Source organism: Patella vulgata, chromosome 1 (assembly GCF_932274485.2).
Source record: "Patella vulgata chromosome 1, xgPatVulg1.2, whole genome shotgun sequence".
Lineage (NCBI taxonomy): Eukaryota > Metazoa > Mollusca > Gastropoda > Patellidae > Patella > Patella vulgata.
Window position 1 is genome coordinate 84987919 of NC_065879.2, and position 25680 is coordinate 85013598.

Sequence of the window (25680 nt, forward strand, 5' to 3'; positions counted from 1 at the left end):
TTACTGGAACCCGGCTGGCTTTAGGTATCCAAAAATGTAGGTCAAGTTTGAAAGTTTTGAATAATAACAAAAATTGTTTCGTTTTGGACGTAAATAGACAGCGACGGAATTTCGAAATTGTCAACTGCTATTTATTAGACCCTGCCGCAAGCTATCCAACCTACGCAATGTGAAACCTTAATAATAATCTTAAAAAAGACAATAGTGTTGCACTGAAGCTACGCAGTTATGCCCTAATCGAGCTATCGAAGATAGGCATACGCTATGCAAAGTGCTATGACAGAAATTGTCTATGGGTAGTGGCATTTCTTCACTGATTTCCAACTGTGAATAGTTATTTTATCTGCACGCCAATGTGTACACAAAAGACTGTGTTTTTGTGCCACCTACACAACTAGACCAGCACTATCGACAGGAAAAAAGCCAATCTGTTTCACAGGCTTCCAATATCTCTGTAAAGATAACTGCTTTCAACATATGACGTCATATCACGCGGCGTCAATGATTGGCTCAATGGCGCGTGCATTGTTTACTTCAGACGTTACTGACTCGAGCAGAATGACGCCTTTTACTCATTTACACTAACTTCAAACGTCTTTATTTATTTTAGAATTTAATTTGTCGGAGGAAAAAATATAATATTTTTGGCTCATTAAGTCGCATCGATGTCATCCTTATCAGTGATTGTAGAGGCCTAGCGAGATTGTGTTTGAAGTCCACTCAAGCCAGACTAGGTCATTTCGGGACTAACATATGGTTCAATTTTATTTCCATAATTCGCTTGCGCGTAGGGGTCTTTAGCAGTGGATGGAAACCGGAGGACCCGGAGAAAACCCACGAGGTTGGACAGGCGACCCTACTCCTTGTCACGTACAACCGGGAAATCGAAATCACGACAGTTGACTCAATGATACAGCGCGCACGTGCTAATCATTCAGCCATCCAACCCCCCGAATAACAAAAAAAAAAACCAAACCAAAAAAACCCAGATCGTTTGTCAACAATTTAATTTCTAGACGCCAAATGACATTTTTGTTTATTTCCAACACATACTAATTAAAACGGAAATAAAAGAATGAGATTTGAATTACGAATAGATATATCCAACCAAATTCATAATTAAACTGTTTATGATTTAAAATGTTCTATAATCAGAATTTAATGAAGTAAACTTTATCAAAAACATCAGGGTATAAGCACAAATTAATAAAATTGCCAATAATACATTCTACAGTAGATATCGCTTGTGTGATAAATTTCATGAATTTGATTGGTCAGTTGAAAGGAATTACTTTTTATTATTTTCAAAGAACATTCATTTTTTTTTTTTATTAAAAGTAACTATTTTTATTTAATTGACCTTGATGGAAACACTGGGTCAATATAAAGGACTTTACAATGGTTGAATTGCTGTCAAAAAAATGTGTATCACTACGGCGTAATGTAATCAGGTTCAGTAAAAGTGAAATCTACAGCAAAGAATTATATTTATTAATTTGTGCACGTAAGAAAGGATTGGGTGGTAAATAAAATAAAATCTCCTACGAGTCTTTTTTGAATCAAGAAATATCAACACTCGTCCATAAAGTAAAAAAAAACTCGGCAGAGCCTCGCATTTTTAACTTTATCGACTTGTGTTGATATTTTTTGATATCCAAAAAAGACTCGTAGAAGATTCTCATCGGCACTTGAAGGGATTAAAATGAAACTTCTTACTACTGCTTGACTATATTTATGTATGGAGATTCTCTATTTAACAAAAAATTCATAAGACAAAACCTGGGGGTTAGATGGCTTAGTGGTTAGCACGTGCGTGCTGTATCATTAAGCCTGTCATTGAATCAACTGGCGTGGTTTCGAATCCCCTGTTGTACGTGACAAGGAGTAGGGTCGCCTGTCCAACCTCGTGGGTTTTCTCCGGGTCCTCCCACTGCTAAAGACCCCTAAGCGCAAGCGAATTATGGAAATAAACTTGACTCAATGACAGATCGTATGATACAGCGCGCGCGTGCTAACCATTCGGCCATCCCCCGCACACCGAAAGGATGTTTGGAAATGAAAAATGAAATTATATGTCTGAAAATAGAATTAATTATACCAGTAAAATGATAGGCTGTGACACGGGTCTCATATGATTATTACTTATTTAAATGGAAATTAAAAACTACTGTCAGATTCTAATCATTAATAATAATACATAAAGTTAATATGAAGTATTTATGTTCTCTGTCCAGAGGCGCAGGAACAGGACAAATACCCCCAAAAATGTTTTTTTTCGCGCAACGTCAAAAATGAAAAAAAAGGAAACGTTTTACTTAAATTTATTTCGTTGGTACTCTGTCAATCCAGAAACCTAGACATCAGGGCCCTGTTTCACGAAATTTTAACTAAAGATAAAATCCAAATTTTAGTAGATACTTCAATTTTGATATGCTAAGCACTTAAATCAATCTAATATTATCCAATCAAATTATTAAAATTTGGATTTTATCTTAGTTAAAATTTCGTGAAACAGGCCCCAGGTTCGGGATGTTTTGTTTCTTAATGGTCGACGTAGGGTTTGTAGCACAAGTCTTCTCTGGAAAGATTTAACATTTTATTCTATCCAGTTGACCCAATCCGCTGCTTTAGAGTAGGAATTTAGGACCAACAGGTATCTAATTTACAGATGTATTGGAAAGAAGCACCTTCTCAACGGCTAAGAACGACCAAGGCCGATTGATCAGAGTGGGCCAATCCTTTCTCCCGTCTAGGTGAATCGTGGGCGAAGCGAAGCAATGACTTGCCTATTGATATAAAAGAAGTTTCATATATACACTTCGAAACATCAAGTGAATTCATAAAATTATACATACCTGTGGTATGATGGCTGTTGTGTTGAACCGATTTTATTTCTCTGTAAACTCATAAAATTTTTATGTCTGAAATTGGTCTCTAGACAGTCTGCCAGTCTATCTGTATCGGATGTCATTAATATAATAAGCCACAGTTAATAAATAAATATGAAACCTATAAATCCAGTAGTGTTCTATTTCAATTCTAGGCACAAGTTAAGTCAAACGGTAACAGAATAAGGGTTAGATCTCAATCTAATTAAAATATAGATCTATATTTCGTTTCGTTTTTTATACTTTCGATGGCCTACACTACATGTAGATCTAACAAGTTATAGTGGGAGTTCACGTTCTATGACGTCAGGTACCAAGCAAGCGACATTTGACCCGATCATGTCAGTCATTCGCTTAACCAATTTTTTATCTACTTTTGCTTTGTTTTCATTTCTATTGCCGCTAATGTCTACCCACATTTCCGCGCAAAAAAGGTCAAACGCTCGATTCGACAGACCATTTGATTGGCTGACCCCTCATTTCAAGCAGAACACGAGTTAAATAACAACGCTTCCAGATCCAAGTGTAGTAAAGACAAGTAAAATCGAAATTTTGAACTATAAAAACGAAACGAAATTGGATCTGTGTTTTAATCAGATTGGGTTAGATCTATTTCATAAGGCCGACTTTAATATTAATCCGTTTGAACGAATTAATATCTCGTTTGAAACGAATTAGTATCTCGTTTGAAACGAATTAGTATCTCGTTTGAACGAATTAGTATCTCGTTTGAACGAATTAATTAATACATTCAAACGAGATCTAATTCGTTCAAACGAGATGATTAATTCGTTAAAACGAGATAATTAATTCGTTCAAACGAGATACTAATTCTTTCAAACGAGACAATTAATTCGTTCAAACGAGATAATTAATGCATTCAAACGAGATACTAATTCGTTCAAACGAGATACTAATTCGTTCAAACGAGATACTAACTCGTTCAAACGAGATACTAACTGGTTCAAACGAGATACTAACTCGTTCAAACGGATTAAAATATTTTTTTTGGCACTAATGGGCCTTCGTAATAAAGTCCATAGTCAGGCATTTTAATTAATATTTGTTGGAAATGAAAAAAGAGTGTCATTTGCTGTCTAGAAATGGAGTTGTTCATAAGGCTTCTGGTTTCTTGTATCTTTAATGCAATGCTAGTAACAGGTAGGAACAAATATATATATTTTTTTCTTCTAAAATTTAATATTGCAAGCTGAGTAATGTATTATCTGCAATATCGTACCCCGCTACAATTAATACACTCTTCGAGGCTTTGTGCAAGCCAACATAACCCCAAATTATCAACAGAAATTACAATTAAAATTTTCAAGCTGAGCAATGTATTTTCTGCAATATTGTGGCGCCGCTACAATAATTGACACTCTACGAGGCTTTGTGCACGCCCACATAGCTCCAAACGCAAAATTATCAACACAAATTAAAATGAGTAATTATGTGACAAATAATGAGGAGTTTGTCACTAAATATTTACCGAGCAGTTTGTCTTGATGGTAGGCGAAATTTCTAATGATGTAGCGGACTCCAGACGATATCTTGCCCCATATCGCGTTGCATTAGCCCCGCCCATCGCTTTCCTTATAAGTATATGCTTACTATAAACACATACGATTAGCATATACATATGGGAATGGACGGCATATATGCAAATTGACGTTTGATCACGTGCGGCGTGATTGTTTCTTGTTTTGACGGCCATTTAGAGAGAGGAAGGACAGTTAAAATGGATATTAAGGTCCGTAACATTATTGATGACAAAACTTACTAACATGAAACCCTTAGAAAAATGACGTAGGTATTGCGACTCCCCTGCGGCAAATGTAAGCCAGTAAACCACGAATACGCACCTTGCGCTACCCAGGCAAATACCTACGATAGATGACGCAAGAGGTTACACGGAATTGTGACTGATGCGTATGTAACAGCTTAAAGTAGCTAAGTCCGTAACCCAATATCATCTACATTGAAAACACGAATTTTTTGGCAATTTTTAAATCAGCATTGGTGTGGTGATTTTAACTGGAAACGATGGGCTTCTGATATCTAATATTTCAGACAAAATAAACATTTTACCATTGGTACACGAATCGTGTACCATAATGCGTTTCAGCGCAATTTGTAACAAGGTGCTCAAAGAATGATGCTAGACATATATTCCACATGTCATATCAAACAGTAATGCCATATTCTTATTTGTAGAGCATGCACAATAAATACTATCGATGTTGACTGGAATAACCAGACGCTAGAAATTGACTTTCGGTTGAGACTTCTGGCGTATATCGCCGAACATAACTGATGACAATATACAGTAAAACAGAAACGATTGAATTATATAAATTGAGTTTATATAAATTCCTATTATATTATTATATGTGTTGCGACCCATGGGTGCCAATTTCTAGCTCCAAAATATTACCGATTTTGCCCCTTTAACATTACATTTTAGGAGAAGAACTACTTTTGTTAACTTACGAAGATAATATCTATAGGCATAACATGATCAACAACACGACGAATAAAATTGCCGAGAAAGGTAAATTGTTCGTTTTATTTTAATAAAGAAAAGAATAATTCTGATTATGATCTGGAATTCAAATCACAATAAAGGGTCAACGAAACTATTGAAAAATAATCTCGATAATCTAAAAGCATGGGTCGTGCTCTTTATTTTATTAAAGTTACAATTTCATATTTTCTAAGAAAGTCAAAACATAATTATTTCTATGTCTTTTGCTCAATAGGTTGTCAACTCCTTCGTCACCAGGTTGTCTATCTTCAGCATCTGGTTGCTGCATGGCGTATGCCTGTTTACATCACCAGGTTGCTGCATGGCGTATGCCTGTCTACATCACCAGGTTGCTGCATGGCGTATGTCTGTCTTCATCACCCGGTTGCTGCAGAATAGAAGGACGTTAAACACCATTTATTCCCCTTACACAGTCATTATATATAATCACTTGTATTAGCATGCTGCGCAGTAGGATAAAAATAAAGTGTGTGATGGTTTATCTTAGGCCTACTAATACTTCCATTTTTATTATCGGTTTGGAAAGTCACCATTTTTAAAATCATTTAAAAAGAACATTGACCTAGTCTGATTTGTTTGCTCATGAAGATTAACGATACATTATGTAAGATTTTAGATAAACAGCTGACTATTCTTGCTATAAAATGTGGGGGGGGGGGTAATGGCTGAATGGTTAGCACGTGCGCGCTGTATCATAAAGTCTGTCATTGAGTCAACTGGTGTGGTTTCGATTCCCCGCTTGTACATTACAAGGAGTAGGGTCGCCTGCCAAACATCGTGGGTTTTCTCCAGGTCCTCCGCCCCCCCCCCCCCACTGCTCTGCTAAAGTTCCCTACGCGCAAGCGAATTATGAAAATAGAATTGAACCATATGTTAGTCCCGAAATGACCTAGTTTGTGTCGAGTGGACGTTAAACCCCATTTCTCTCACTCTCTTGCTATAAAATGGCTGAAAACTAGATAATGTAAAACGAAAATATTCAAACTTTCATTCAAATTATTCATTCTGAACCTATTTGTAGTTTTGCAAGATGTGTGCATAGTAGTAACCAGCGCATTGGTATATTCGAGACTTAGCCTCGCTTTCCCATTTTTAAATTAAGTTTTTAAATGGCCAATCGTTTTAGTTAAAATCTCTAGTATGCGGTGTCATCGAGAGTTGATTATGGTCTTGTTGTATAAATAAATGTCTAATTAATAGTTTATATAACATTTCAGACCCAAAGAAAGACGGGCAAAAGGCAGATTTAACTCTTGCATAATGCATGTTTAGTTTAACATTTGCTCGAAACATGTCAAAATTGGGTCCAGATAAAAAATTGTATGACAAGATAAGAGATACCCTCCATAATCAGAATCTATCTTTAGAAAACAATATCAGGAACATGCATGATTATCTCCACGGAAGAGTATAAAAGCCAACTGGAATTGAAGGCTTACCTCATTGCCTAACAACAGACAATCAGTAAGTATTTCTTATATTATTATTATTATTATTATTACAGCATATTTATAGTGCGCCCTTTCATATAACATGTTCAGGGGCACTTTACAAAGTGACAATGTAATCATAAATAAACAACAAGATTATGGACATGTTAACGATTGTATACAGAGTCAGTTAAAAGCCTGATTAAATAAATGTGTTTTAAGTTGTTTTTTAAAAGAATATAGAGATGTACAACATCTTAAACTAAATTGTATATTAGTCCATAAAACAGGTGCTTGATAACTAAAAGAGCGCTGACAATAAGAGACTATTCCCTCTAATATTATAAAATTTTGTTTAGTTAAAGATACATTATGTAAGATTTAGATAAAGAGCTAGCCATTCTCGCTATAATAATTCGAAAATAGATAATGTAAAATGAATAATTTGAAAATTTCATTCAAATTACTCTATTGCGAGCGAAGATATTAGCCTTTGAAGGTTTGACAAGACGTGTGCAATAATTTCAACCACCGTACTCGTTGTTCGAAGCTAAGTCTCGCTCCTCCATTATTAGCTTAAATCAGAATATTGCTGAACTGTTATAATCTATTCCAATTTTCGAAATTTACTCATCGTAAAATACATACAAAAAAAAAGTGCAAACGATTTTACCCCGCCGTCGTCTAAAACAGCCCAAATATAATCCACATTGACACATTGATCTTTTCAAACTCGAAACCAAACTTCTATAATTTAGAATGGTTATAAATGAATTGAACCACATTAATTATTTTTGTTGTAGAAAGCAACAATGAAAGTTTTTGCTATTCTAACCATTACTCTTGTCTTAACTGGAGCCCACGCGGGCTTCTTGGATGAATTCAAAGCCACTCTTCAGTCCATTGGTGATAACATCAAAAACGTATACGCTGGAGTTAAGCCCCTGCTCAGCAGTGCTGTTGGTAAACTTGTCGGAGAATTAAAAACAACTGGATCTCAGATCTTAGCACAGGGTGCACAAGGTAATTACCTAAAGTCTTCTAATATCTCTGTAAAAGATGACTACTTCAACACGTGACGTCTCATCATGCGGCGTCAATCATTGGCTCAATGGCGCGTGATTTGTTTACATAAGACGTTACTGGTTCGGGCGGAATGGAGTCCTTTACTCATTTTAATACCTGTTTACACTAAATAGGAAATAATTTTTACCTACAAAAACGTCAAACGTCTTTATTTATTTTTCTAATACATCAAAAAAATGTTTTAGAATTTAATTTGTCGGAGGAAAAAAGTTAATATTTCTGGCTCATTAAGTCGCATCGATGTCATCCTTATCAGTGATAGTCGCGGCCTAGCGAATATTCATTGCTGATCAGTGTGAAAACGGATATCATTTCAGCTCATTACAATGTGACACAAGGTTAAATTAAATTTTCCGTTATTACTAATGCGAAATGTCTCTGAACTGAAATAAAATCACATACGTATGTAGGCTTCAATACACAACTAAGGCACCATAAGATTTTCGGGTTAATTCTTATTTTCAGGTTAGTGATGCAGGACAGAGGGCCTGACAAGGACAGCTGTATAGTCCTTCGGATGAGACGAAAAACCGAGGTCCCGTGTATACATTGGAATGCACGTAAAAGATCCCTTGGCAGTTGGAATTCGATATAAGAGTAGGCGACAGTGCCGCTGCCCGGGCAAAATTTCCCTCATAGCACACTGTATGGCGTATGCCCGTCTTCATTAGCCCAGTATAGGATCAGAACAGTAGGACGTTAAACCCCATTTGATTTGATTTCATGTCTTATTTTCAGCTCTTCTCGCTAGTCTTAATGGAGGCAATACCACCACACGTGATGTTGAGTAAGTATGACGAACAACACTATAATTATCATATTCTTCAAGCAATGGCCAGAAAAATCCCTCTCTGGCCATTGCTGGATTGGCTTCTGATACTTGAGCTTTTGAGGGAATTTGTCTATTTTTCCCGTTCAATCAAATCTGTCCCAAGTACAGCAACATGACAACCCTTCGGTTAATCTAGGGTCTTCCCTAAAACTTTGGACAGTGATTTAAGGTATTAAAATGGTGAAAGTATATTTATTGTTCGTCTCCAAACAGTATTGTTTATATTGCATTTGTGTTGTATTTGTCAGGCAATTAGTTTTTTTGCAATATTCTGCTATGCACTGGTTAATTGGGCATAATAACATCGTGAGTCATGACGTAACCTTATATATTTGGTCCAATTTGGAGCTCTGTTTAAAGCGTAATGATATTGTTACGCAGTTAGCTATTCATTGTTAATCGAACTATTGACCAGTCATAATTTGGAATAGAAATTTGCTTCTTTTACATCAGTGTTACGTGGGATAAGCTTTAATCAAACGAAACACTGCGAGGAGTATGCACTATTTATATCTAAAACTAATTCTGCCATCTGAAATGTTACTTGTTTTTAAACACAGTATTGACTGATAAGTTATCGCTAAGGTCAACCTGTTTCTGCAAATTGTCGGGTTGAATTTAACACACATTTAAAACTAATTGCCAAGATATTTTTCGAGCTAGAACACTGATTTCAATTTGCTGCTGTTAGGGTTTTATAATTTTTATGTCAACAGAACACAGTTTTTATGGGATACAATCACTAGTTTTATTCTAAAAGCACGACGTTTCGACAAGTATTCTCTTATCGTTATCGTTATCATTGTGCTTGATAACGATAAGTGGATATTTGTCGAAACGTCGTGCTTTTAGAATAAAAACCGTGTTCTGTTAATGTGTTTACCGATAGCTAAATGCCACTTAAAGATTAATTTTTATGTCCACACAATATAAATTTACTCGACTTTAATGGATTTAGTATTCACCACAGTAGGTTTATATTACTTACAGTCTTTTGGATAAAGTCGGCCAATTCATCAAGAATGGTGAAAGTAGTATTGCAACTCTCTCCCACACCATTGGAAATCTTTTCAACGCTGCCGTTGCCAAGCTCACCGAGTTAGCTGGAAAGCTTGAAAACGCACGACTCTACGGACAACCCGTTAGCAAATACATCAGTGAAATCGAAGAGGTTGTCTGTAAGTAATGACAGAGAATTTTCTTTGTAGCCTTATTGGTTTGTAAATAGCTCTGCATCCATAGAATTGTATCATTGCAACTCTCCAATACTATTGGAAATCTTTTCAACGGTGTCTGTTGCCAAGGTCACCGATTTAGCTGGAAATCTCGGCAACGCACAACTCTTCGGACAATCCATCGGCAAATACATCAGTGAAATCGAAGAAGTTATCTAAAAGTAGGGGGGGGGGGGTCACGGTGGCTAAGTGGGTAAGACGCTGGCTTGCTAGCCTGGAGGTCGGGTGTTCGATCCCTGCATTGGCCGAGAAAGTTCATCCAGATTTTCCGGCGGGGTTCTCCCTTGTCAGTGATGCAGGACGGAGGGCCTGATAAGGACAGCTGTCTAGTCGTTCGGATGGGACGAAAAACCGTTCTCCCGTGTACACATTGACGTGCACGTAAAAGATCCCTTGACAGTTGGAAGTCGATGTAAGAGTAGGCCATAGTGCCGCTGTCCGGGCAAAATTTCCCTCATAGCACACTGTATGGCGTATGCCCGCCTTCATTAGCCCAGTTCGGAGCAGAACAGTAGGACATTAAACCCCATTTCATTTCATTTCATTGATCTGTAAGTAATAAAAGAGTGTTTTCTTTGTAGCCTTGTTGGTGTTTGTGAATAGCTCAGCATCCATAAAGTTTCAGATTTGTATTTTTAATATGATATCAAAACAAAATGTTAAAGATACATTATGGGAGATTAGATAAAGAGCTGGTAGTTCTCACTATAATAGTTAAAAACTAAATAATGTAAAGGGGAATTTGCTAAAAATTTCAGTCAAATTGATCCAACCTGACCGAGTATTTAGCGATTTAATTTTGGGCCTAGCCTCGATCATCATTACTAAAGTCGGTACGCATTAAAACATAGTCTCGATTATCCATTTTTGTAATTAGCGATTGAATTTTAGGCCTAGCCTCAATCATCATTACGGAAGTCGGTACGATAAAAAACATAGTCTCGATTATCCATATTTTGATTTAATCAGAAGCAGCAGATCGGGTTCTAATCCAGTAAACCCCTTCCTAATAACCCGTGCAGTTTGAAATTTGCCTGAATGAATGATTGACACAGACGGACACTTGGTATCGTTGCAACGCGCGTGAACAAAACAAAGCGACTCATGCTGGCGCGGCTCATTCAGATATCATCAGCACAGCGGCTTACCTTATTCGCGGATTTCTTGATTATCCTTACACAATCATTTATTGAATATAATAATCTTCAAGTATATAATCCAATTACGATATCCGGATGTAAGCGATAATCCAAAATAGAAGACATGAATTTAAAACAATGGGGTGGATTGCAGTAACACTGGGTTTCTCGGAGGCAGGAGCGCTCGAATTGTCGACCGCAGTGACGGTAAGACTGCCAGATTTTAGATGCTCTTTTCCTGCCTAAACCTCGCTACAACTTTACTGATCCGATGATCATATATAGTTTTCAGAAATGTCCGAGTCTGGTCCCAATTAGTTTCTCGGCTTCAGGAGGTGAGATGTTTGTTTGTGGACCGTATAATAACTTGACAGTCTAATCTGTTGCAGGCTTGCCGCGCCTTTACATCTCCTAGATGACTAAAATATACTTTGACAGCTTGAAAATTATGTGGACAGACCAGCCGGGGTACCGACAAAAGGCATAGTAACACATTTTGTATAACTAGGAGTCTAATAAACCAGCAAATAGCAAGCGAAAACAGCGTGAGACCTATTGTTTAGATCACCAGTCATCGCCAATTGCATTTTGTCTCGCCAGTGACGCAGTTAGGCACTATAGCTGCCTGGCGAATGGTGAAGTGACTCCACGGGCTTGCTCGCCGCCAACTCCTGCAGATTATCAGCCGATTAGTCTGGCGTGCCGCGGTACCGCGCGTTACGCCTTTAAACCAATAGTCGCCGATTTGTTCGCCTGAACTCTTCCATTAAATCTGTTGTTGACAGAGATGCTGTGCCATCTTTCTCAAATGCCAAGTAGGCGAGGTCGCATTTTCGACTGTGGCCCATACACCTCCTGTATGGTGTCAACAGTCGAGAAAGTGGCCTCGCATGTGGCAGAAGATGCACCAATTGTCAGTGCGGCACATAGAAGAGTATGTACACTGGGGAATGGTGTTTGGAAGTTCATCTCACGGAACCATTCAAGAAACTTGCCGATATTGTTTCGACTTTCCTGGTTTTCATCTGGCATTGATTTCGCCACCATTGCCTTTACAAACTCCACTTCATGACGCAGAAGTGATTGATCAAAGCTTCTGATCAATAGGCAGAGTGCGTACAACTGACCGAGGTCAAGGAAATTCTCGGAGCACGGCAACAGCGCACATACCGACTGAACTAACTTAGTGTTGCTCTCGGAAAAATGCCTTTCAAACTCGTTTGTGAGTGAATCCAGCAGTTGATAATAAACAGAAATGAGTGGCTGCTTTTCTCGGCCGGTAGGACCTATTACGACGAAGGACTCCAAATGTTTTGGGGCTTACCGCATCGTATGTGCTGTCCAATTTATGCCCACATTTTTCGACGAGTTCAACGAATTTCTCATGAGTTCTCATTGTGCGCACATTTTGTATGGTTTCGTTGATAATCTGATACCCTGTCACAATCGAGCACGTCCTGGATTGCAGCATTTTGTCCGCTGGCTTCAGTGCACCGAGAACTTCGTACATGACCAGTCATTCGAATATGAATCGTTCCTAGTTTGTAGTGGTCTAAAATCCAATTGCAGAAACCGACAGATCTGGATGAGTTTTCAATGACGGCCTTCGTCGTTTTGAAATGGCCACTCCAGCGCTGTTCCATTAAACGGGCTAGTGCCGTTCCACCATATTTTTTATACTCAACACGAACTTTCGGTTTAGCGAAACAGTCGTTCAGTAGTTGGCAGACATCGAAAAACTCTTTTACAATGGCGACTTTCTCGCACACATGTACAACCACGAGATGGAGCCGATAATTGTAGCAATGCATATATGGTACGTCATGTTGTACTGCATCCGCTATTCTGCGCTGGACACCGGAATGTTTCCCGGACATAACGGCCGCGCCGTCATGGCATTATGCCAGTATAAACATCAAGTCCAAATCTTTCATTGCCCGCAGAATTTCGCCAGATATGTATTCCGCATCGAATCGCTCCAGTTCAAAAAATCCTAAAAGTTTTTTTGTTGGAAGCCCTTCACCGTCAACGAAATGATCACTACAGTGAGCAGCTCTAACCCAGACGAGTCTCGCGTTTCATCGCACTTTACAGTGAGTTTCACCATCTCTGCCATCATGCTTATGACCTCATTTTGAAATTGAGGCGATGTATATTTTGTGTTTTCAGGAATAGTTTTGCTGATTTCTGCGAATTTCTGATCTGTCAGTAGTGCATTCTACCATTTTCAAGAAGTGTCCTGAATGAAGTCCGCCTTTTTTCTCTTCAGTTCCTCTAAATGGTAGCTCATTTATAGTCAGAAATTTTATTATCTCAAATTGTTTAGTGAGATAATAACGGTTGCGTTCAATTTGATCGGTACATAAGGATTCAAGTGCACCCCACCCCCTCTTTCTCGTATATCTTACGTCCGGTCCACATTGCCAAAGCATGCATGTGGGATTTCGATCCAATATGTTTTGCAAAACCTTTACCAATGTCAGTGGCGATTTCCAATTTCTGAACCCATCATGCGTAAAAACATGATCTTTTTCATTACTAGAAAGATATTTCCGGCACGGACAACAGAAACACGCGTCTTTTTGGACCGAGTAGTCGAGCCAAGAACGATCGGTGTACCACTTACTTTGAAATGAACGAGTCTGTTTCCCAAACGTAGTTTTCGATGGGTTCACTACACGGGACTCGGCTGGCACATCATCGTCAAGATCAGATGGACAAGCCACTTTCGTCTTGGACTGGACATCAGGCGGTGAATCGTTGGAATGAGGTGCTGCTGATCCTGGTGCCGGTGTGGTAGACGACGTAGTCACGTCATCAGAAGACGATGGTCTCTTTCTAATCACAAATGTATCCGTCATCTTGTCTTCGTCGCTATCGAATTCTCAATCTCAAAACGTTCAAAAATGTTCCGCCAGATCTGCCAGTGCAAATGGACATGAGTCGGATGCTAGGCCGGTAGGAGTACGCGAAACGAGAAGAGCCGTGAGTACGTGAGTGTGATGAGCAAGTCCACGTGTTCAGTGACAGTAGACCAACACGCCTCACAGTAGCTATATACAACGCACGTATGGTATCAGGTGATGATGACAGTCAGGCCTCGGTGGGCCATGCTACGAGCCTACGGGTCGCCTACCAATTTGAACACTCCTAAAAAATCATTATTGTCGGCGAAAAATTGGGGGGGGGGGCTAATTCGATTTCTTTTGTGGGGGGGGGGGGTAGCCACCCCTAGGCTAATGGCCCGAGGTTAGTGATGCCATCGAGAGTTGATTATGGTCTGGATAAGTTAGTGAATGTCTAATTAATAATTTAGATAACATTTCAGGTCTAAAGAAAGACCTGCAATTGACAGATTTAGCTTTATGTATGTTTAATTGTGAATGTTTATCTCTTGTAGCAAGCCACAACTTTCTGCAGAGCTCCATCCTTAAACAATTGATAGAACAACCAACTAAATTGTTGTCAAGTGCTGCCCAACATCTAATGGGACACAAAAGAAGTGGAATCAGTGATCTTTTATCCTCTATCGGACAACAATTGGCCTCCACCTTCAAACCAACCATTGATACCCTCAAACTGGTAATCAGATATTATATAATAAAATATAATTTGAGATTCTGTAACAAATCTATCAAAATGCGGACATGCCTTTGTGGAAATATGGTGAAAACAGACCTATAGTCTGGATTCGAGTGCAGTCAAACATGTTGTTACATACGGCAGGGGTCTAAAATGTTGGTATATTTCTAGATGTGAATATAATGCATGTTAATTAAGTAGGTAAAGGATCTTCAATATATGTAACGGATTAAGGAGGTTTAAAGTCTTACTTTTCGGAACCGACCGGGCTATTTTCAATATTACAGCCCATAGAAAAGTTGCTGTAAAAATTTGTTAACTATTTGAACACACAGAATTGGATACATTCGAGACTAAACCTTGCTACAATTTTATTTTTGTCTTGTAGAACATTACCGATTTTGGAACTGCATTGAAAGATTATGGATTAATCACCTTGCCAACCACCACCTTCAAGCCATCATTGATAGATACTGGACTACACTTGCACAACCCATTTCCCACCTTAGGGCCACCCATCTTCATACCACCACTTGAACAAGTGTTTAAAGAACCATTGAAATACACACCATTCACCTTGCCAACCATCACCTTCAAGCCATCATTGATAGATACTGGACTACACTTGCACAACCCATTTCCCACCTTAGGGCCACCCATCTTCATACCACCACAAGTGTTTAAAGAACCATTGAAATACACACCATTCACCTTGCCAACCATCACCTTCAAGCCATCATTGATAGATACTGGACTACACTTGCACAACCCATTTCCCACCTTAGGGCCACCCATCTTCATACCACCACAAGTGTTTAAAGAACCATTGAAATACACACCATTCACCTTGCCAACCATCACCTTCAAGCCATCATTGATAGATACTGGACTACACTTGCACAACCCATTTCCCACCTTAGGGCCACCCATCTTCATACCACCACTTGAACAAGTGTTTAAAGAACCATTGGAAATACTTACGACGCAGTAATGACGGCTTTCACCGGTGCCGTGTTACCATTGAATTTACTTTACTTCCGGTGCCAATGAAACCATTAAATAGATTTCCACAAAAGCATTGCGCATGTGTTTTAAAACGGAAGCAGAATCAACCAAATCTAGCTATATCAATTCCATTTATACACTTGTCACCATGTGTTACATTTGTCAAATAGTGATGGTAACAAAATTAGTTACTAACTTACCGATAAAACACTCGGCAAACCTCAGCAGATTCCAGTACCCTATATCTAGCCTCGGCTGTATGACGAAGTCCGCCATTGGAACTACTTTCAAGTTCCCGGATTACCAATGGCGCTGCCCATGGCGACGCCTTTGTAGAATGATTTAGCATGCAAATATTTCAAAGTCTGAAGCTGTTTTTCTTTTAAGTTTATCCGATTTTTTTCAAACATGAACAACTTTGCACTGAAAATTCTACACACGCATCGAATGACGCAATTTTGATAACTTCTTTTTAAAAGCGGCAAGTTTTCCTAATAAGTAAACCGGTCCCGCCTCGCAATTGTATAGGCCTAGGTACATATCACTTACCGTCATTACAGCCGAGGCTAGATAGAGAGTAACGGAATCAGCCGAGGTTTGCCGAATGACCGAAAACGAAAAAGAAATTAAAAATAAACAACCGAGCCCGATGTTTTGTGCGCCTTTACGGGGCACGCCCTTTCAGTTATATCAGATTTGAAAAAAAAATAATATTTGCTTTCTACAAGTGGTACCGAACTGTCAAAATTGTATTTTTTGCTAAATTTACAGATCTCATTGATCATAAGCTTATTATTGAAAAACTACATCTTTATCGATTTGATAATAATTCACAAATTTTGATTGAATCATATCTTGACTCACGGAAGCAAAAAGTATGTTTAGGATCAATTACCTCCTCAATTACTACAGTCAAATGCGGGGTTCCACAAGGTTCGATCCTGGGTCCTCTCCTATTCCTAATTTTTATAAATGATCTCCCACTCAATATTGAATCAAGTCAGATAGATTTGTTTGCTGATGACAGTACCCTGCATTGTTCACACAAAGATATTTTATCCATCGCCAAAAATCTCCAAAATGATCTCTATTTGGTTGCTGAATGGTGTGAAAACAATGGGATGGTAATCAATCCTTCGAAAACAAAATCAATGCTGATTTCAACAAAACACAAAAGAAATCAGAAAAACCTAACTTTATCTCTCCATGGTGAGAAAATTGAGACGGTTACTACCGCAAAATTACTTGGAATTCAAATTGACCAAGACCTTAATTGGGAAGCACAGATAGCAGATATGTCTAAAAAACTTGCATCAAAAATATTTCTCCTAAATAAGATAAAAGATCATTTACCTTACGAGACAAGAATTTTGTTTTATAACAGTTACATACTACCAATATTTGATTATTGCTCTATTATTTGGGGAAATGCTACCAAAAGTAGATTAGACATTCTTTTAAAATTACAAAAGAGGGCAGCAAGAGCTATTCTTGATGCACCGATTGAAACTCCGTCCACCACTTTATTTACTAAACTCGGTTGGCTTACCCTTACACAGAGGATTCTTTACAATAAAATTGTCTTATCATTCAAAATTATTACATTTAATACTCCACTTTATCTAAATTTCCATTTTATTGAAAAATCTCTTGTTTCCAAAACGGATATCTTGCTCCGTTCACAGACCAGTAAATCTCTTTTTCTTCAAAAATGCAAAACGGAATCCATGAAACGTACTTTTCATTATTCTGCATGTCTTTTATGGAACAATCTGCCTTTTGACATAAAGATGTGTAAAAATGTTGAAAATTTTAAGATTAAACTGAAAACTCATCTATTTTGCACACTGTAGGAACCATAATATTCAACTGATGACATACTTATTATTTTTAACTTGCAACTGCATTCTATTTTATTTTGTGTGTAATTATAGTGTTCTTCCTATATTCTACTTGTATAATGTATATGTTTTGTAGTTTGGGAGTGACTTATCAAACTTCCCACTTTAAAATGCTATTGCATTTCTAATGATTTTAAATTTATCCTGATATTACATGTATATATGTCTTTGTAGTTTAGGAGGGACCTATGGAAGATTAGTTTTTTTTTTTGCAAACTAAATATGTTGCCTCATTAAATAAAGTTTTTATTATTATTATTATTATTATACTTCCCTTGCCGACAGCAAACTTTATCGTTAACAAAACTAGAGCATCGCTAACGGTGAAATATACGTCCACATTCCTGCTTTCATTGAAATATGAAATGGCTGTTATGACAAGAGGCAAAGAAGGCTAGGCGTTGAGTTTGTTTTGCCAAATTTAGAGACTAAATATTAACAAAAACGTGGGTGTAACACCGTCCCAGGGGGAGGGGCATGCACCCAAATAAATTTGAACAAAATCTGTTAATTATAGAGACCTGTAGAGTACTTACAGACAAAAAAGTGGGTGTGGTACCACACCCCTGGGGGTCTGAAAATAAATAGTTGCTATCCTTACAGGAATAAATATGCCTTTTTCCAAGATGACCCAGTCTGAATTCCAGTCAGTAAAAAAAAACACATGGACATGGACCAATGTCAATAGGTACAACCCTATCTGTTAATAATTGCAGCCCATATATCATTTACAGACAGAATATTAACAAAAAAAAAGTAAAAGTGAGTGTGGCACTGCCCAAGGGGGGGGGGAGCAAGCTCTGCCCCTATGGGTCGGGACATGCACTAAAATCAATAGCTGCCTGCCTTAGGCTATAAGGAATATATATGCCATGTTCCAAGACGACCCATTACTAATTGTGACCTGTAGGCAACACACAGACACACAAAGAAAATATGGGCGTGGCTCTGTCCCTGGGGAGGGGGGCGGGCATTCACCAAAAACAATAGGGATCATCCTTAGGGTATAAGGAATTTGCCAGGGCAGCGGCGCTATGGCCTACTCTTACATCGAATTCGAACTGCCAAGGGATCTTTCACGTTTGCTGCTTTATACGGCAGTGGCTCATACATTAATTTATAAAATAAAACAGAAACCCGGATTAAATAGCCCCATTATGTTTTATTTACAAAACGATAGAAGAAAAAAAACGAAATAAAAAAAAGTAACAATGACAAAGGCATGTAATATTACAATAATAATAATATAGCAGACATTAAAGAGACATTTCACCTATAAAACTTGCGAAAATTACAAATGATATTATTGCTTCATACCTTGCGATAAGGCCCACACAAATTTTGGCCCATACCAGAGGCATCAAAGCAATGAAGTTAACAATTTCTGTGGATGGAATCATGCTTTTAAAGGTCTTTAAATATCAGGTAATCTGGTTATATAGACGGCATTACAGAAGGGTTCATGATACCTTTGACGAAGTCCAACTGTCTGCAGGGACAGATAACTTTACTTGGGGGCCCTAGGCCAAACACAACATTGGGCCCGTAAATTATTTAAATGTTGGCATGTTTCAGGCCAAATTTTTATTCACCAGATAGCCAATGGCCTTTCTATGCCCATGGATAAATGCGGCTCTACCAGAATGTATGTTGTATGCATATTATCGAAGCTATCGTTTCATCTTTATGGTTCAAACTAATATAATCCGAAAGAAAACGAAAAACGAATTGAAAACAAATCTAACTTCAATCCGACTGATATTGCATAAGCCATAATTCTGCACAATGAACGATACTATTGGATGAGAGAGAGAGAGAGAGAGAGAGAGAGAGAGAGATGGGGTTTAAAATCCACCCGACACAAGCTAGGTCATTTCGGGACTAACAATGGTTTAATTTTTTATTTCAATAATTCGTTTGCGCGTAGGGTCTTTAACAGTGGGAGGAAACAACCGGAGGACCCGGAGAAAACCCACGAGGTATGGACATCCGACCCTACTCCTTGTCACGTCGTTTCGAGAAGGAAAATACAAAGAGCCACATGGCATTGTCGAACCATGTGCTTCAAAAAGAAAACAATTGGTAACGTAACGGCATTTCCTATTTAACATTCTAAACAAAATGTCCCTTTTAACGTCACTCGGCAAACCTCAGCCGACTCCAGTACCCTACATCTAGCCTCGGCTGTATGACGAAGTCTGCCATTGGAACTACTTTCAAGTGCCTGGGTTACCAACGGTGTTGCCCATGACGACACCTTTAAAGAATGTTTTATCATACAAATATTTCAAAGTCTGGAGCTATTTTTCTTTAAAGTTTATCGGATTTTCTTCAAACAAGGAAAACTTTGCACTGAAAATTCTACACACGCTTCGAACGACGCAATTGCATAGGCGTAAGTACATATCATTTACCGTCATACAGCCTAGGCTAGATGTAGAGTAAAGGAATCTGCCGAGGTTTACCGGATGTTTTAACGTAAAGCCAGTTTGTAGCAAAAGAGATCAGAGAATCATAAAAAAATATATTGATAGAAATAACAACGGTAATTAATTTAACTGCACTCAACTCCTAATCTACAAATTGATCAAATTTGTTTCGATCCATCCGGCGTGATGATTATATTTTTACTGTACGCACTAAAAACAAGAAAATTGTCCTCTGACAAGTGTAGCAGTAGGCTATATATTGGACGATTGCCATTGTCATTTTTGTTTATTTTATTTATTATCTATTATTAAGATAGGTTCAAAATTGCACAACCAGAAATACAAATCAAGAGAACATTTGCTTGATAAAGACCATCCTCCGTAGGTCAGATCTAAATATTAAGGCCACCAGCAGATTCCGTCAAGGTCACGAGATGTAAACAGGATTCGGGCACATGATTGTTGCCAGTGCCGGACTGGGCCCACCTGTCCACCTGTCCGTGACAGGTGGGCCGAAGCTCATTAAAAAAAGTGGACCTAAGCCCATAAAGAAAAAAGAAGAAAAGAGAAGAAAGGAGAGGGGGAGGACAAAAAAGAAAGAACGAAGGAGAGGACAGGATACTTGTGTGGGCCTTGGTCAATGACCTGACAGGTGGGCCTTCGGCACACCAGTCCGGCACTGATTGTTGCCGAGGATTGATTGATATAACGACTATAGAAGCCTAGTCGAAATGTCGCTCAGTAATAAACAGTAACTGTATTCTATAGAATTGTCACCTGTTGTTAAAATAACGAATCTAGAACGAGCGAATTGGTTTGGTGACAAATTGTGACTAACATTTACACTGACGGTGGCGCAGTCGGCGCTTTGATTTGTTCATTACAGTCGAAATGATTTTGATTTGGGGTTGCGTACTTTTGAAACTACTTTAATATTAAATAATTAATAAAATGTAAAGAATCTGCAATGGGTGCAGTTCTCCTTAGAATTTGACAGGGTCCGAGAGTCTTTCGACGCGGGGATCCAGATACAACATATTTTTCAAGGTGTGCACCATCCTCGGTATCTCCAGCGGTGTCGTTCCATTATACTCCACTATACCCTAGGTTTATCCATGGGGATTTTAAAGAATTCAAATTAACAGCCCTTGATCGTAGGTTGATTCTACGAACCAATCAAAATTAAACGTTGCTTGCCAGTAGACAAACAGCAGACCCGTTATTTTAATTAATATATTTACAAGCATGTAACAAAACAAAAAAACATTTTCATAATTTAATCTTAGGCCACAACAATTTGAATATCTAGCCCCAGTTTCACAAAACATTCTCAGACTTAAACATACATTATGCAAGAGCCAAATCTGCCTATTGCAGGCCTTTCTTTAGGCCTGAAATGTTATATAAAACTATTAATTAGGCATAATTTATTAACATGAAAAGACCTTAATCAACTCGCGATGCCATCTTATGTGTCGGATTGTCACGGGATATGAATCCGATCTGCTGCTGAAATCTCATTGATGATTAAATCCAAAAAGTGATTGATAGTAGAGTAAATTTTTAACTGAAGTCTGAGAATGTTTTGTGAACTCGGGGCCAGTTCTTCGGTAATACCTATCAAGGTTTTAGCTATAAAATTCCTTCAGGATTAGTACTAATTTAAAAAAACAACCACTTAGTTGTTCGTCTCAAAAGTTTTTAGTTCCAAATATGTATGTTAAGAAAACATAGTACAGGTGCGTTTGTTCGTTCCTGGAGTTGTACGTCCACTACCAACTAGGGTGATATCGTAGACAAGTGTTTCCTAAGAAACTTGTCAGAGGAAGCCAGAAAATAGGCTTGATCCAGCTTTTTTGGGTAAGACATAATGTCTTTGCAGGGAAGTGCCCAAGGTGAATTTCATCTAAAGGAGAAGCTCGTACACGGGAATTGACTGGGTTATTTATGGATCATGTACCCAAAAAAACTAAGAATTAAATTTATGTGGCCTGAGAGCGAATTTGCACAAACTTAACAGAATATAGTGCAATTATAGGGTTGTCTTCCCTTGCGTGAAGAAATTCTTTTAAATATAATTCTATTTACAAAGACACAAAATATACTTTATACATAACTTACTATTTATGACACAAAATATACTTTATACATAACTTACTATTTAATGATGATAACATTATAGAGTATATTAATATTTTTCAAACCGAAGGAAAATGCAGTAATGTTAAGAAACTCAATCATATTCTTACCCAGTGGTTTTACCAACAGATGGGGTCTAACCGCCATTCGCCTTCTTGCCTCGCTTCCCGCTTTTCTGTTCCTGTGGGCAGTTCGTTTGTTACCGGAATCATCTGATGATGACCGCAACTTAACGATTCTCATTGGAAATAGACGGGGTTCATCCCCCCCCCCTACTCTCTTCCTATCGACATTTTCTTTTTGACCGTAATCATTCGTTGATGACGGCAACTTGGCGAGGCTTGCTGGAAACCACGACAAAAGGGGCATAACCCTGGTACTGAAGGTCGCAGAACAATGTATATAATGAAACCACGGTGTAATTGTTCTAGACGTAGTCGAACCTTTTTTTTAAAAAGCTAATACATCTCTATTTGTTATCATATAATACAGACCTATCTAAATCTGATATTTTTACAATTATCTGTTTAGATTCGTACTCTTCAAAGTTCCATTTACTTAAATAGAGAAATAAAGATGCTTGAGTCCATTTGAGTTATCTCCCCATTTATTCCCAATATCATGAATACGCATGTATGCACAGGCACTTGCAGGGATTAAAATAAAACTTGTTGTAGTATATATAGTCAAGCAGTGGTAAGAATCTTTATTTTAATGCTTGTGTATGTAAGAGAGCAAACTCGATTGTCATGCCATCAGTTAATGCGCAAATTCTTATATATAGGGCCTAACACATATTATTCTTCCATCTCTCAAACAGAGTTGTCTTCCCTTGCAGTCCACACCGCGAGACTTGTGTGGAGAATGATTATTCTTATTAACTTCTTGACTACAATATCAACGCCTTTAAAATTCTAAGGGGAGATAACTCGTAATTAAGACAGTTTGCAATAAATAATTAAATATACAAGCTATTATCATGCCGCTATGAAAGACTATAGGCACTTACGTCTCACTCAAAAATATCATTATTACAAAATATGTACAAAACTTTATAAATAAGCTTAATAAATATGTCACACAAGCTATCACCTTAAATAATGTATCTAGATTTTGTTGTCTACGATACCATATATCAAACAAAAAAATATGCTACTTTTCTATTTTACATGTAGGGCGACCTCTGTCGGGGAATAAATATGTAGGAATTTGCTCTTTAAAATTCGAATATTTGTGTGTTTGTAGCTGTAAAGGAGTTGGCCGCCTACCTGTAGCAGCAATTCCTTCCGGACAGATCCCCGTGGCGCCATTTTGGGCATATGTAAATTCAACAGTCTTAACACTGAATCTAGCCAGCTCACTCACAGCAACATGATCACATCATTGAAGTGCGGTGTGCCAATTTTAAGGATTAGACGATATGGTTTTCTTACACAGAATTTATTCTCCCAAAAATAAAGTTTCCGACACATGTTCCTCAATTGCCAGAACTGAGTAACAGACGAAAAGTGAATAATTGCAATCTGGGACAACAGAGAGACGTGAATGATGCTGATACAATGACGTCAGCCAAAGAAACTATGACATAATATACAGCAACTGATGACAAAACAAAACCAACAAAAATCGAAAGTAGCGAAATTCTTGTTAGCCTGAGCGGGCCGTAAGGTGATGACAATAAAAAGCAGGATCTCTCGTCTTATGTTGCAAACTGAAATACAAAAACGGCACCACATTAAAAAAAAATAAATAATACACAACAATCAATTAAAATATATCCAAACCGGGGAAATATATCTGGTGTCAAAAAACCTTATATATCTCTCGAGATACTTCAAACTCTTTGATAAATCTCAAGTTTAAACGTAGCCGCCATTGTCAGTCAGTTCAATATAGAGATCTGCAATTTCTGGACCCCTCCTGCTGCAAATGATGGCTCCGCAACTGATTGTGCACTTAGACGACAAATGGGCAAGTGGAAAAGTGTAGGCGTTACTAGGGGACTATCCAAAATCGTGATCGAAGATCAGTTGTTGTTCTTAGTGTTTAACGCACGTTCTAACGATGGCGATATCGCAGACAAGTTGTCTAAATGCCCGGAGTGAACCCACGGGGTTGAGAAGGCGCAACTATCTCCAAGCCACATACGCAAACACCAGGGATCAAAACCACGACTGCAAGTCAGAGGTGACCGGCCAGCTAGAGCTCGAAGCGCGATACTCTAGACCACGCGGCCATCACAACCCCCCATTTAATTTGAAGTTTTATAATAAGTAAGATATTTAAATGGCAGTGCGCCTTTGACCCTGTACATTTCAATCAATAAATAATTTGAACAGGTAGGTGACCCATGTCTACGATATCACCAACGAACATATGATCCAATCGTACTCGGCAGGGGCGTGGTGACCCATGGTTTTGCATTAGGAGCGCGATCCCGTCCCTGTCCCCCAAAAAACAATATTTAAATGTGGGGGAGGGGGCCCTCCCTAGTGCCTGGTAATACTGGGCTGTGTGGAACATGCTTGAGTCGATTTGTAGCATATCTGATCCACGGTACACGGTATATGTTTGACACTGGTTAAGCATTATGATTATGATTATATATAATGTTAAAAACCGCATTGAAACCGCTTGATGTTTTGCCATTTGCAAGGGGGTACAAAAACTCAAAGGTGCGCAAAAACCCCAAACCATGACGCAAAGCGCGTCACTGCGTCCCTTTCACTTAACCCCTGGAGGAATATATCAGTTTCTACACTCCTGCAACTGAAAGTTATCGAAAGTGACAATACAATAGTTTTGAAGACAACTGCCATTAAGTGGAGTTGCCACCTTGAAAACTTTTTCAGATAGCAGTCCCCAGACGATAATATTATAATCATATACAGGTCAGAATTCTATGGAATACCTGTTTATTACCCTGGATGGTCAGCATTAACCAAGTATTGTTATTTAAATGTATATATTGTCTTGTTATATTTCATATTACTACTTAATACTCTGGATGGTCAGCATTAACCAAGTGTTGTTATTTAAATGTATATATTGTCTTGTTATATTTCATATTACTACTACTCTAGTTGGTCAGCATGAACCAAGTATTGTTGTGTACATGTATATATTGTCTTGTTATATTTTCATATTTATCAATGCCTGATAACGACTAGAGAAGCCTAGTCGAAACGTCGCTCAGTAATAAGCAGTAATTTTACTCCATAGAATTGTGAACTGTATATTCCAGTTCAATTAATACATTGTGAACTGTATATTCCAGTTCAATTAATACAGGCTTTTGTAACAAAATATATAATCAATATAATAATATGGTCTATATTATTATTGTCTAAGTCAAGACAAGAAGAATGAATTAACCAAGGTGACAATATATAAAGAATCGTTATAGCAGCTAAGGCTATTTATTACATATACATTATGGTATATTAGATAAAGAGCTGGCAGTTCTCAC

At 38.0% G+C, this 25680-nt stretch overlaps 1 protein-coding gene and 1 long non-coding RNA gene across 2 annotated transcripts in view; one reads left to right on the top strand and one right to left on the bottom strand.

Annotated features, from left to right (window-relative positions):
* The first annotated feature begins 6878 nt into the window (after window positions 1-6878).
* LOC130011596 (uncharacterized) lies at window positions 6879-9953 on the top strand. Its single transcript, XR_008786947.1, has 4 exons — window positions 6879-6897; window positions 7667-7886; window positions 8688-8736; window positions 9772-9953. It is a non-coding gene; the product is annotated as an uncharacterized LOC130011596 (long non-coding RNA).
* Window positions 9954-18785: 8832 nt separating this feature from the next.
* The window catches only part of LOC126821028 (myopalladin), a 133942-nt gene continuing 127047 nt past the window's right edge, over window positions 18786-25680 (bottom strand). Inside the window, exon 5 of the mRNA XM_050549285.1 lies at window positions 18786-23922. The gene's annotated coding sequence lies outside the window, so the exon portion shown is untranslated. The remainder of the gene's footprint in view (window positions 23923-25680) is intronic.